Raw genomic sequence first — 9466 nt, 5'->3', positions numbered from 1 at the left:
TTCTTGCAGGTTTTCATATTGCAGGTTTTCATGTTGCTAAAAAATGAACTTGAATGTTTAACCATTTGTCTTTGAATGCATGTTGCTAAAAAAATGAACTTGAATGGTTAAACACATTTTCCATTGAATGAATGTTGCTCAAAACACACTCTTGAATGTCATGGATTAAAATCAACTTTCCTTGGAATGCATGCTTAAAACAACAAATCCAATCTTGAATGCCAAGGATCAATTAACCATTGCAATATCAAACACTTCATTTGGAGCTTCTAAAATTGAACAAAACAAATCTCTTTTCCACATGCAATCTAGGTAAAGTTTGATTTTTGGACATTTAAGAAACTTTGTTAAGTTAAAATACAAATTTAAAAAAATCAATTTGAGTAGTTCCTTGGACTCACCTCTTTTCTAATCACCCATCAAATATTAACCATTGGTTGCAATCTCGGCGCCATTTATGGGGATGGGTCTACTTGAAAAAGGTGTTAAATGTTCCACAATCTAACTCACTCACTTGGTCTTTGAACGTTTGCTTTAACTTTATCAAAATTCTTAAATGGCCAAAACTCTAGATTAAATCGATCACACTTCAAGTTTGGGCACTAAAATTGAACAACAACTGACGCGGAGAGCCTCCGGGCGCGCGCTTGAAATCGAATCTCACGCACTTTTGTTTTGGGCTTAAAACAAACTCACACTCAATCTTGAATGCCTTAAAGAAAATTAATCGATACTTGACGTGGAGGGCCTCCGGACGCGCGAGTTTGCTTTTGTTGACCCTAACTCTTCTTATTGTTTGCATTCTTCGATCGATTTACTTTTGTTGGCACTTCAAGTTGGAATTGAACATTGTCTCTTAAACATGAGTGCTTGCAAAGTCTAGATTAGCACACATAAGAGTCAGTTGGTAAAAGAACAAGCGTGTTTTTTAGCCCAAGGTCATCCAAGTCTTCTCTCCCCTTGTCGTCTTTCGAGGCCATCTTGGGTGCATAAGATTAGGATCCAAAACCTTGTTTCTTTTTAGGAGGCCTGCATGGAGATTTCATCACCCCTTGGACGACCTCAACTCTAGCGTTCCGACAGAGTATAAAAATTGGGAGGTGAATCGAAAGACACCTCTCTTGGGATCAAGATTTTGTCATTCGGGCTAAGCCTCAAGGAACTTTATACCCTTGAGAAGTGAAAGAGGAGAAGTGGGTTACCGCTCCTCTCGGCTGTGTGACATCCTTTTGGTCTCATCTACGGATTTGGGCCTCACGTACCTTGTGTATATCGAGGACTCCCTAGCTAAACCAATTGTCAGCCTTGCAGAAAACCATCTAGGATGTTAATGTATTTGGAGTGACTGATCGAAACATTTGTAGAACATACACACTCCTTGGCGCAAGTATCACATTCTGAGAACCACAAACTTCTATCTGGGTGTTCATATCTATTGCTTGTTTTTATTTTACTTGTCGAATGAATGTTTGCCAAACTTGGTCAATCCTAGCTTAAGGAACACTTAGCGTAGTCACTGCCTATTTTGGAAGTTGAAGCAAAACAACTGAGATTTTTCCCAAAGCCAAGCAAATTCAAGAATTTATGTCAGAACAACCCAAACCCAAGCAGAAGTTTCACAAGGTCAAACTCAAGCCATCTCTAGCATACCAAGAACTTTCAGCCAAGAGAAAAGAAATAACACCAAGCCCACGAATTGCCAAACTCCACAAAGCAGAGGACAAAGCTACCGACGAAGCACTTCAAGAGGCCTGGTTAGAGCACACCATCAAATTTAGCCAACATCCAGGAGTTAATCCTACTTATGCCTTACCAACTAGGCATGATTTCTATGATTAGACACCCTTGTTTCTCCACATCTTCTTGGATAAGCTTCACTTTAGAGTCATATTTGTAGAAAAGCCAGCCATCTTAGGTTATCCCCTTAAGCATTATTAGCTCATCCATCTCATTTAGAATCATACCATCTAGCTAGTAATCGAAAATCTGCACATCTAAGCTTTCAAAATTGTTGTCACCTTGCTAAAAGTTTGCCATTCCTAAAATCTTCCAAATCCACCAATCTCACCAAGGTTATCCCTTTGACAAAGCTTTTTCTAGGGTAATCTAGCTTTGTCACTTGTTATCCCTCATCACCTTGAGCTAAAGGTTGGGATTTGCAAGTGGTCAATCTCGTGTTCTTCCTAAAGGATCATCAATCTATCCTTAAGTGAACACAATCACCACCAAGCTTGCACATAGGAAAGCAGACCTTTTGTGCTTTGACAACATATCTTTGAAGTTAGAATCCCCAACCCAATCCTCCTTAGGTTTTGTCATATAGATTTGCCTCAACCTAGGAAATCATTTGCATAGAAAAGCCTTCCCCCTTTTGCATCCATCAGCATTATTGCATCTCATCCCTAGGAGCATTTTTCATGCCACCCGTCACTCGCTTAGCCAAGAAGAAAGAAACAATGGAGCCCTATCATTTGGATCGAACAACCTCACCCCCCTTGACCACTCAGCCATCCTTTAGCCCAGAGAAAGCTATGTCATCACCTACTAACATTGAAGCTTTCATGAACCAACCAAGAAATGCAGTATTGGTAAATGCCATTATAGACAAAAACAAAGAGACAATCATGGCTAATTTTCGAAGGGACAATGTAGGAACCTTTAACTTTGGAAGACCCCCTCCATTATCAAATCCATCTCACCCATTGTTTGGGAAGCTGCCACCACCCATAGGCTCTTATGATCCAAATTATCCTCAATATATTCCAAAAGAAGAGCCTCCAGCCAATCCATATGACCCAACAGACCCAAACATACCATCATCCACCCAAGTTGAAATCTCCATGCCGCAAGCCAACCCAGCCACCGCCACTCCATCCTTGGTTCATACCTCTTCGCTCCAAACCCTCTTTACTCAAAACACCTCACCGTTCACCCCCTTCACTATTGTTGTTGCTCCCCAACCCAGCCTTCCAAATCCACCCATCTCCCAAATCAGTGCTAGCATCTTTGGCCAACCTCAGCAATATACAACAGGGATGCCACCCATGGGGCCAAGTAATCAACCTTTCATCACCCCCAGCTTGTTCACCATAGCCCAAAGTACAATCCCATCATTTCCATTAAGTCTTGGGAGCTCAATACCACCAGCCACAAATCCACAAGCTACTACCTTCACTCCACAAAGATATCAAAACCCACAAGCTACTGCCAATCTTCTACCAAGCTCCCAAGTGACCCCAGCTCCCACCACCACTCTACCAAGCTTCCAAATCTAGCCACAAAGCTATTAAACCCCATTAGTTCCATTCCCAAGATTTCAATTCCCACCACCTCCACCACCAACTAATCCATTACATCCAATTACCAACTACTTTTCAATGCCACTTCTAGGAGGTAATCCACCACCCCAGCCAACCACCAATTATTTGCAGATACCATCCCAAATGGGGGCACAACCCACATATATTGGTCAAACCCCACAAGCCCTCCGATCCTTTCCCCAAGCCTCACAACCATCTTATACCTTACCTCCACAAAGCAATCCATTTATCCCACAGCCAGCTTATGTTCCTCAATCCCAACCTCAAATCCCATATCAACAACAAGCCTCGTAGCACATGCAGCAATATGCGCCACCTCCCCCTCAACAACCCGTCATCCACCATGCAGCTGCCCAAACAATGTACAATCCCTATCAGCAAATATCTCACATCCATCCATATTCAGTGGCCCCATCCAACACATACCTACCTCAAGGCACTCCTACATTAGGGGCACCCCAACCATCACCTATCAATTCAGAGTGGGAGCAAATGAAGACAGCTTTGAAAGCCATCCAAGAAGGGAATGATCCAAAGACATTCAAGTTTGAGAATGTGTGTCCTTACCCATTTGACAGAGCCATTACCACGACACCATTTCCCAAACACTTTGAGGTACCTAAATTTGACAAATTCAGAGGAAAAGGAGACCCTGTGACACATATCAAAGAATTTTACATGCATTGCCAGGACGTGGCATACAATGATGTCTTCCTCTTGAGCCTTTTTCCCAAAAGCTTGGCTGGACCAGCTCTTGAATGGTTTTATAGAATCCCCTATGGCACAATTAAAAACTTTGCTGAATTATCTGAGGCATTTGTAGCCCAATATGCCCATCTTGTTGAAATAGAGCTATCAATAGTTGATCTTGTCCACATCAAGCAAAAAGGTGGAGAAAGCCTTGCTGAATACCTGCAAAGATGGCAAACCCTTACCACCTGCATATCCTGCACGTTGCCAGAACGCCATGTGGTGAAAATGTTTATTGATAATGCACATCCCAGCTTGGCTCACCACATGACCATGAACTGTTTGCAGACCTATAAGGATATCAAAGAGAAAGGAATGATCCTTGAGCAAGGACTCATCAAAGATGGTGTGGTAAAGATTTACAAAGAGGCCAACCAAAATCAATCACATTCCAATGACAAGTCTAGGTATTGGAACAAAAACAAGCATGTTGCAACAGATGGGGTTACTGACACCAAACATGTGAATATCATTGGTCCTTCTCAAAACCAGTCTAACCCACCATATCAAACAAACAACCAACAAGCTATCAATTACCAACAATGAAATAACCAAAGCTATCAAAACCACAATACAAGACCCAACTTTCAAGGTTCTAACAATCAAGCTAATACCATCAATGTAGCTGCAGGGCAAAAGCCCAGATTCCAACCTGCACCTAGAAACTATACACCCCTTGGTGAGCCATTGGATGTTATTTTTGAGAAATTGGCTAAGGAAAACCTCATCAAATTTCCTCCTACCCAGCAAATTGATCCAAGCCAATCCAAAGCTGCATGGTACAAGGACAATGAGTATTGCAAGTTCCATAGGGTAAATGGTCACACCACCCTCAGATGCATGAAATTGAAAGACTATGTGCAGGACCTCATTGATCGGAAGGAAATCATTGTTGGTGCCCAAACCTCTCCCAATGCAGGCTTACAGATTTATCAAAATGCTTTTCCTCCACACAACAACCAAAATCCTGGAAAAGCACCTATCCAAAACAACACCAACAACCGCCAGCCAAACCAACAGCATGGGAAGAACAATGACCACACTTCATCCTATATAGACTATGGTAGCCTTATAGGTTGTATATTTGAGAAAGAGCCTTCTGTCAATGTTATCAATATCCGAGGACCAGACAATGAGTGTGCGGTCACCACTCGAAGAGCGCAATTTAACATCGCAGGCCCACCAGTTTCATCAGCACCATCAGCTCCATCAAAAAGCCGGTACAATATCTTGGAACACCTTGGGAACATGCCAGCCCAAATATCCATTTTAGACCTTCTCCGAACTAGTCCTGTGTACAAAGACATCCTTGACAGTGCTCTCATAAAATCCCGTGTCCCTTTCGATATCAATGCTACTGATTTTTGTAATCTTGTTGGACACCTTTCATCCTCATGTGCCCTATCTTTTAAACCCACCGACATACCCGCGGTTGAGCTAGATCACACCCTTTCGCTTCGCATAGCCATCATGGTATCCAATTTTTTCGTGAAAAGAGTAATGATAGATAATGGATCAGCCTTGAACATTTGCACCCTAAAATTCATAAAAAAAGCTGGGTATACTGAGGCAGATATGATCAGTGAGGTTATCACCATCAAAGCTTATGACAACTTGGAAAGGACCATAGAAGGGACTATTTTGCTACCAATCAAGGTTGGGTCGGTCATTCAAGAGACAATTTTCCATGTTGTTGATCTAAACCTACCATTTAACATCCTCCTCAGTCACCCATGGATTCATGCTATGAAGCCCGTTCCATCCACCTACCATCAGTGCATCAAATTTCTGCATCAGGGCACTGAGGTAACCATCCATGCCGATCCAGAACCCTTTGCTTACTGCAATGTGGTTGAAGCTTCATATACAAACCATTGCCCTGGAATAGACATTGGCACAGCCATCGCCAGCTCATCCCACACTTGTAATGATGCAGAAACCATCCTTGCCTCCACCCTATCTACTGTAAAGATCAACAACAAAGGTTGTGGAGAATATAGTCTATCAGATGCATTTGTTGTTGGAGCAATCCCACTTGATCCACATACCCATGGACGGCCAACATATCACAAAGCTAAGGAGATTCCACCTCCTCGATACAAACAGTTTGGCCCAACCACCTTTGTGTCCTCAAAAACCCCTCTTCATGAGGAGCTCACTCCAGATATCAACAATTGGTTACATAAGGATGCACCTCCAAGAAATCAAGCACGCCTTGATCACTTCAGCCAGAAGTATCCCCAACAACATAAGCTCATCACTAAAAAATGGAACTATCAAGGAGGTGGACTAGGACCAGAAGAAAGGGGCATGCAATGTCCCATCGAAGCACATAATTGGGAAATGAAGTCAGGTCTTGGCTTTAGCATACCCACAACTGGGGGCACCAACGAGAACGGTCACGCTTTTTCGAACATTCACCGCAACCTTGTCGAAATCGAAGACATTCCCGAGGAAGTTGAAAAGAGAGCCTACAACGATATCCTAGACCAAATCTTCCTAGGAGACTCTGTTCTCCGAGAACTATCCATCCATCTCATTCACCTACCACTCACTCATCCACAACTCATAGATTGGGACCAATCAAGTGTCATACATATTGATGAGTTCACATCAGAAGAAGCACTTCTAAGATTTATGGGAGCCGAAACTCCTCATAAGAAGACAAAGCCAGATTCTGCCTACATCTACAAACTAGATCCTAAGGGGTATTTTGGAGAAAATCCCCAACCCAGTTTCAATACACCCAAAACTGAAACTAAGGTAAATCTGGGACTAGCTAAGGCAGCAAAGAGAACCCCTCAGCAAGAAAATCCAGAGCCACAAGCAGAATATGAGGATTTAGTATTGCCTCCTCAAGATGATCGACCAGAGGTATCTTCTATTCTAATAGAGGATACTAGAGAAGTCAACATTGGTTCTTCAGAGATCCTTAGAATTGTTCACATTGCTGCATCCCTATCACAAGACCAAGCTGACCTCCTCTTTGAGGTTTTACGAGAGAACATTGGCTGATTTGCATGGTCATATCAGGACATGCCAGGACTTGATCCAAAGCTTGTAGTTCATCATCTTGCAGTCGATCCAAAGATCAAGCCCGTCAGACAAAAGCTTAGAAAAATGCACCCCAAGGTGGCATTACTAGTCAAAGTTGAACTAGAAAGAATGTTAGCTGCTAAGGTTATCCGACCTATCGACTACTCAGAATGGATCTCCAACATGGTCCCTGTCACTAAGCCTTCCGGTGACATCAGAATCTGCACTGATTTTAGAGATCTTAACAAAGCTTTTCCAAAGGATGATTTTCCCTTGCCCAACATAGATATGATTGTAGATCTTATAGCTAGACATGAAATTTTGTCCCTTATGGATGGATTTTTCGGGTATAATTAGATCAAGATTGCAGAAGAGGACTAGCATAAGACAGCATTCACTACCCCTTGGGGGACCTTTTGCTACACCATGATGCCTTTTGGCCTAAAGAATGTTGGGGCTACCTATCAAAGAGCTATGACAGCCATTTTCCATGATCTTATCCATAGCATTTTGGAAGATTATGTGGACGATATCCTAGTCAAGTCTCACACCTTCATGGATCATCTTGCTAACCTGGAAAAAGTCTTTGATAGGTTGGCCCAATATCATCTCATGCTAAGTCCCAAGAAGTGTGTCTTTGGGGTCACATCTGGCAAGCTTCTAGGCTTCATAGTTTCTAAACGAGGTATAGAGATCGACCCCAAAAAGGTCAAGGCTATCTTAGACATGCCTCCTCCCCAGACACTGTGACAGCTTCGCTCTCTTCAGGGAAAACTTCAATATGTCTGGCGCTTCATCTCCCAACTTGCAGATAAGTGTACACCATTTTCACACTTGCTAAAGAAGAATGAGAACTTCAAGTGGGATCTTTTATGTCAGTGCAACTTCGATTAGCTCAAGCAATATCTCACCAATCCCCCTATCTTGGTTCCACCAAATCCTGGTCGTCCCTTGATCTTGTATATATCAGCAACACCTACTGCTCTAGGGGCACTTCTAGCACAACATGATGATTATAGCAAAGAGAGAGCTATCTACTATATCAGTAGGACCCTAGTTGGTTATGAACTCAATTACACTCCTATGGAAAAAGCTTGTTTGGCAGTTGTTTTCTCAACTCAAAAGCTTTGCCACTACATGTTAAGTCATACCATCCAACTAGTCTCCAAGATTGACCCTCTCAAGTATATGCTCTCCAGAATAGCACTTATAGGCCGTTTGGCCAAATGGGTTATGCTACTAAGTGAGTTTGACATCCAGTATGTGGACAGAAAGGCAATCAAAGGGAAAGCTATAGCAGATCACCTAGCTGATGCACCTCTAGTAGATGCATATCCTTTGCTCATAGAATTTCTAGATGAGCATATCTGCCTAATTGAAGAATAGCCCCCATGGAAGCTTTATTTTGATGGCTCATACACCTCTCATGGATCAGGGGCAGGAATATTATTAGTTACACCTAAAGGAGATTACATTCCAAAAGCCTTCAAGCTACAATTCCCTAGCACCAACAATATAGCAGAATATGAAGCTCTTATAGCAGGATTAAAGATAGCTGCAGAATGGAATATCACTGAGTTACAAGTCTTTGGTGATTCCCAACTCATCATCAAAAAAGTCTTAAATGAATATCAAACCAAAGATGAAAAGTTGTTACCCTACAAAGAGCTAGTTGATCAGCTGACCCAGCATTTTACAAAGCTTCAGTTTACACAAGTGCCTCGAATGCAGAATAAGGTAGCAGATGCCATGGCCACTATCGGCTCGCTCTTGGAAATTCCCCAAGAAGCTACGCAGTATAAATTTTTAGTTGAGCAGCTCCTCACGCCCGCTTATGCGAATGAGGATTCAAACCGTGTTTGTATCTTGGTTGGTCCCCAATCCCCTTGGTACCATGAAATTCACGCTTACCTTAACGATGATATCATATCCCCTCACCTCACACGCACCCAACGCCAGAACCTTATTCAAAAATCATCTCGCTATGTTATCATAGCCAATACCCTATATCGTTGGGGTTATCACGATACTCTCTCTCGATGTTTAGATGAAAATGAGGCCGCGATGGCATTAAAAGAAGTACATTCCAGACTTTGCAGTGCCCACACGAGTGGTATTGTCCTAGCACAACAAATCCTTAGAGCAGGCTACTATTGGCCTACCATTGAAGAAGACTCTTGTGACTTTTTCAAAAAGTGTCTCCCATGTCAGCAGCATGCAAATCTTGTGCACGCTCCAACACAGGATCTACAACCTATTGCACCACCTTGGCCTTTTGCTTGTTGGGGCCTTGATCTAGTTGGAACTATCACACCTCTCTCATCTGATGGACATAAATGGATAATAACAGCTACAGACTA

This window comes from Cupressus sempervirens, chromosome 11 (assembly GCF_028749045.1).
Source record: "Cupressus sempervirens isolate cs-2001-9-10 chromosome 11, ASM2874904v1, whole genome shotgun sequence".
Lineage (NCBI taxonomy): Eukaryota > Viridiplantae > Streptophyta > Pinopsida > Cupressales > Cupressaceae > Cupressus > Cupressus sempervirens.
The sequence above is the reverse complement of the archived record's forward strand: the minus strand, read 5'-3'. Positions refer to the sequence as shown.